Consider the following 6,000-nt stretch of genomic DNA (forward strand, 5'->3'; position numbering starts at 1 on the left):
CTTTCAACCGCAATAACTTAGCAAAACTGTCGATTTTGGTGCGAAGGAAATTCTTAAACTATTCAGGAACAGCCATTACATTTATCTAAATTATCTCTTTGGTTTCGTCTTTGGTCTGGTGGAAACATCGGTCCGTATTTCTTTCAAAGTGACACCGAGCGGTAAAGATCGATCAAAACAAACTTTTTTATGACTGCAATTGGAAAAATTTGATCTTGAAAATATCTGATTCCAGCAAAACGGGGCTACGTGTCACAGAGCATTGAAATTGTGGTATTGAATGGCCTCCATAAAGTTGTGATTTAATACCAGTAGACTTTTTCTTGTGGAATTATTTCAAGTCATTAACCTCTAGCAATAAGCCGAGTTCTCTTCGAGCATTAAAAGTCAATTTTGAACATGCTGTTTATGACATAAGACTTGTTTTAGTGGAAAAAGTACTCGAAAATTAGATTCGTCAAATTTGTTCCTGCAAAAGAAGTCGTGAGAGCCATTTGAGTGATGTTATATAAGAACTTAATTGTATCGATTGTACACAATATATAAAAAAATTGAATTTTCTTTAACAATTAGTGTGTTTTGTTTTTTAATGATATTATATCGCCGTTTTTGGAAAACCCTGCACATTAGATGACTGAATAAAGTAAGGTTATACTGGTGGAGTAAGTTTTCTTTTTATTTTATTTTATTTTATTTTATTAAAGCTTACATAATAAACAAATTATTAAATAAACTAAAGTACGCAGCGCTAGCATCAAAGGCTTTCGGCTGAGTAAGTTTTTTTATTACTCCCAATTATTCGTATTAGGTATCGTGTTGAAAACTATTATAGAAACTGAAGTTGAAATTGGTCATCGATAGCTTATCTCGTTAGAAAAAATATCTCAACAAAACTGTTGACACATGCTACGAGAGCAATCACCAAAATTTACGAAATTCCTGTATCATGATTATTGCCTATACCTATAACGAAAAGGCTTGTTCTGCCTTATCTAATTAATTTGTAATAAGTATATACATTCATTTATGTACATAATTTATATAGAAACTTTTCGTGAATTGTCTACATTTTCCCAATTCGTCATATTAAACATTAAAAAAAAATATGAAGGAACTATTTGTGATGAAGCAATATTATAATATTTAAATTCATTATGTGCTTATCAGGATTCAGCTGGTGGTGAGATAGTATTTATACCTACCGTTTTGCTGGTATAACACGTTTATATTCACCCTGTTGCTGTCGTATAGACGCGCTCCGACCCAATCGCCCAACAGTCTGTTGTCCAACGTTAGCAATACCACTACGTAGGGATGTTCCCAGTTCACGATGGTGGACGGCTATAGCACTTTGTGTTTCAATTGCATAATCGAGTCCAGGTAATTCGAGGGAGGTTATCGGATGAATGCGTGTCAGCGAGAGTGTGCTTTCTAAAACGGTGCTAAGCAATGGTGCGCTACGAAGGGATCTCAAACTACCGCGACGGGTAAGGGGTTCCGGTTTATACATTTATACGCGTGTTTGAATTAGAAATTTCAATTTAAGTTAGCGTCTCGCAAGTTTGAAGTGTTTAGTTAGCAAGTAAATATATATGCTCGTAAATTACAATATCAAATTGTAAACTGATTTAACGCAAATCAAGTTGTTAATTTTTTAATATATGCACAGTTTAGTGTTAAGACACCTATACTCAATATGTCACGTGATCTTGCGTGTCCCTTTAATGTTACACAAATTTTTAATGTTTAACTTTGTTAGGTCGTTGTTTTTTTTGATTGCCGGTTATATGGATTTCCCGACCTACGTTATGCGGCAGGAGGGTACAGACCCAACGTGTTGCTACAAATAAAATTAGCACTTAAAWTGCACGCACGCACACCAGCGCATGTGTAGACACACTTTCATGTGGACCACACGAATGTAATTAGTGTTCTATTAATTGACCCCACGGACGCTTTCTCAGTAACACCATCAAGCGGGGTGGCGACAACAAAATGTTGCAATGTTGTAATAACGTTTTGTTTGCCATTTACACAAACGCGACCATTACGACCAATTATGATATTTATCAGCTATTTTCACAGTGAAACCGTTATGTCACGCAACATTCGCATTCCCAACTCTTTAAAAGGCTTTGACTTTTTGCTGAGTTGTCAACACTTAGCGTACAGTTTCAATGAAAATGTGTGCACACTAGCTAAGAATCCATGAAAGAACTCACATGTACGTACGTATGTACTAGAAGTGAATATATCAAACAAACTTTAATTACTGATTTCAATTATGCAACTACATATAAATATCATGATGGTTGACTAAAACTTTTCCTGTTAACTTGCTGATGAATTTTCTACAATATATCTCTCGATAAAATGTTTTTGTTTACACCTGAGGACTAACGTTTTAGCTTAAATTGTGAAGTATTTTAAAAGTACTAACTTAAATATGTTTGGCTTCACTATATGATTTATGAAAATTCTTTCCTGGACATATGTATATAAATATATATATACGTACGAATTGATTGGTTTATTCAGTCGAGTCATATTTTACGTACGACATTCTCTTCGCTGTACAAGTTGTTTAGCTGCTTAATATTTTTTTGAATGTCGTATTAACATTCATCAGAATTTTAGTGTGACGAGCTTTTTAAAATCGTTCAATCCTAGGATAGCATCAATACACATGCCGCAATATAGCAGAAATCTGATAAAATGATTCGGTAAAGGAAACGCTTTCATCTATACTATATGTATGCCTAAATGTTTTGAGTAACCAAAGTCTCCTACATAAATGCCTTTAAGATAACTTTAGATTCCTCTATAGGATATTTTAAGTCCTATTGTCGTTTTCAAGCTGAGATAGCTACTCTCGAGGTATCTTATTGATCCGCAAAGTTGGGACGTTGACAAAGAGAATTTATACCTTTTATTATAAGTTTAGATACGAACGTGTCCCAATAGCATAGAAGGGGAACACCGATGTAAAGAGTTTGTTTTCAAAACGAAGTCATATTATTCCCGCTCTTTTGATATTTCTCTTCAGTGAGGTTTGCTATTTCATTAATCAAAGATATTTTATCCAACAACTAGTCAAAATTATTTAAATTTTCTACTGAACTACGGAATCAGTGGCCTCAACTTTAAGAGCGCTACGTCCAATTTAAGAGCAACAATTGAAATTGTATATTGCAAAATTTTAATCCACAGGCATAGTACAAAATGTTCCCGTGTCAGTGAGACAAAGAAGTGAGCCAAGTGTCGAGAATATTGCTGCCGCTAGCGCATCAATTGAGGAAGACCCAAATCAGTCTCTCACACGTTGATCTCAAGCGTTGGGCATCTATGTGACCGCGTTCTGGAGAATTTTGCGAAAAGATCTTGGCCTACATCCTTACAAAATCAAATTGACGAAAGTACTGAAGCCACTTGACCAACAGAATTGTCGTATGTTCGTGAATTGGACTGAGCAACAACTTGAAAGATATCCGTTCAGCGATGAGGCTACTGACGTACTTCATGAGTCACCATTGCATACCGAAAAAATTTCGGTGTGGTGCGGTTTGTGGGGCGGCGGCGTCATTGGACCGAAATTCTTCCGTGACGAATGAGACCGGCACGTTACTGTGATAACCGAATACATTTGACCCGAATTTAATGATATGGACTTGGACAATATGTCGTTCCTACCGGACGGCATCAAAAGCCATTAGGTTATTATTAGTTTCGCCTGAGTTCGGATTGAAACGCAAAAGGTTCATTGAACTGGTTCCACCATGATTGTCCAATATTTTACCTGGGATGTCGAACTCACACAAAACTATTATAGAAGCTGCTCCGATATCATATTTTTGTTATTTTTGCCTGCAAATGCAATTAGCCGCCTTAACAGATTTGTGACAGACTCATAGCGTCAAATTTTATATGTATATTTTTAACTTTTTTCGATTATTGTGATCCATTTTACCCCAATTTGACGAGCAAAACCCGGATCTTGGTGGGAAGAAAAAATAAAGAATTCTTTACACTAGAGACAGCATCATTGTCACATCTCTGTCAGAATATCTAAGCGAATATCCATTGCCCATTCAAATGAACCTACAAAAATTTAAAATGTAAAGCTGATATTCCTAGTATACGTAACAGGAAAAGTGGCTATACTAACAGATATTAAGATTAAGTGAGCAAAGCGATAAGCATCACGCTCGATGTTTACCCCAGTACACACTAATTACTATTTTGATATAAGTAAATACATGCAATGCACTAGATATGATTACAATTATAGAATAGTAAGGAAATGTGCAATAATTACATGTGTTTTATCTATGGCTCACTATGGAACTTGTTTGCTTTGTCACTCGTTATTCGTCCAGGTGCTGGTCCTCAACTGCTCTCTTCCTTCTACTTGCTTCCGTTTACTTCTCGTATACGTACTCCTAGGTCTACAACTGCGTTTGCTGCTCTCTCTTTTATGATCACGCTTATAGATCCTTGGCAACTCACACTCGCTTGCTCTGGATGGTTTTTCCTGCTGCTCCTGCTTCGTCCGTGTTTGCGCTTCTATTCCCAACAACACTATCGCCGTCAATGCCGTCCCCCAAAAACGAATTGTGCGTGTTGATGCCGTTGTTGCAAAGTTTACTTTGTACAACAGTTAACTGTTTGGTCTATTCTGATGATCATTTCGAGTTTGCTTTCCGAGTGTATATACTACAGTGTGTTTCTATGTATTAGTTTAATTCGTTGATAACTGGTTAATAAAACGGTGATTTTCAAATGTCATTTTCAGTTGCTTAATTTATCGCTTAAATGTAATTTTGTGAGTATTTATAAATAAATGCGTTTAAAAACTGAGCGATGTGCTTTATTTTAATTTTAACTGTAATTCACTATTTGAATTAAATGTAAGTCACGGTTCGTATAAAAAAGTTATAGGGAAGAACGGTGTAAATTATTGCTACAGTATGAGTATTGTTCGAATTTACTTTCGCTTAAACACGATTCGATTATAATGGAGATTTTCGTTTGATCATATACGAGCTATTCGCTTATTTGGTGTCAAAATCGACGAACACAGTGTCGTTGGCTAAGTTGGATGTTCGTGCTTTGATGTGCTCTTCGAATGTAATCTTATGGATCTGTAGAGACTACTGTATAGCTTCACACCTCTTCTATGTATGTACATATGCTTGGTGCATTTGTTCGATTATGTAAGTGATAATGACAATTTCGCACGACTGAGCTACGAGTACTTATATATGTATATACGTAAATGTGTATTTAGATGAGAATGCTTTATTGTGTGGAATGTGAACACATTTATTACTCTTTCTCTGTCAGCTTTCACACACATATACTCGTATGTACGTAATTCTATTTCAGTTTTACCGACTGATTGAACATTTCTTACTGACTGGATATTGTACGATTGATTCGTTGAACGCTGTACTGCACATGTGTGCAGTATTTCTAATAATTAGCGAATCAAATGGGTAGCCACATTATGCTCCCAGGATTGCAAATGCACCATAAAAACGTATATTGCCACCGAGTCCAATCCATGTTTGCATGCGGATGCTTCAACCGAATTTCAAATATGACTGAATTGCCTTTAATTTCAATTCAGCTCGCCATTGTTAGATTTGATCTGAAATGAAAACAGTTAAATGCAAAATTACAACTCTATTCGTTTGACCAAGCTGTTATAAGTTTACAATTCATAACTATAGTATAGAAATATCAACTATTTTATTGATAGTGGCGTTTTGTATTATTGGCTCTTTGAACTTATCTTACATCAATATTTCTGTTTATATATATATATGTACATATATGTAAGTTTTGTGGTAGTTAATTCATTCATAATTGTTACACTCTATGTTTTATTGAGTGTTTTCTTTCAATTTCCAAATTCTTACTTCTAATCGGCCTGCCTGGAGTATGGAGTCATGTGTAGAAGTTCACGCAAGTGAGGAAAGTTTTCTGATCGCCATTCAC

The 6,000-nt window shown here is 35.5% G+C and overlaps 1 protein-coding gene across 1 annotated transcript in view; it reads right to left on the reverse strand.

Moving 5' to 3' along the window:
• LOC108973048 (innexin shaking-B) overlaps positions 1–4,713 on the reverse strand; it is a 126,692-nt gene extending 121,979 nt beyond the window's left edge. The window contains exon 1 of the mRNA XM_018940060.1: positions 4,316–4,713. The gene's annotated coding sequence lies outside the window, so the exon portion shown is untranslated. The remainder of the gene's footprint in view (positions 1–4,315) is intronic.
• Positions 4,714–6,000: the final 1,287 nt, after the last annotated feature.

Source organism: Bactrocera latifrons, unplaced genomic scaffold (genome assembly GCF_001853355.1).
Source record: "Bactrocera latifrons isolate USDA-ARS-PBARC rearing strain unplaced genomic scaffold, ASM185335v1 scaffold_45, whole genome shotgun sequence".
Lineage (NCBI taxonomy): Eukaryota > Metazoa > Arthropoda > Insecta > Diptera > Tephritidae > Bactrocera > Bactrocera latifrons.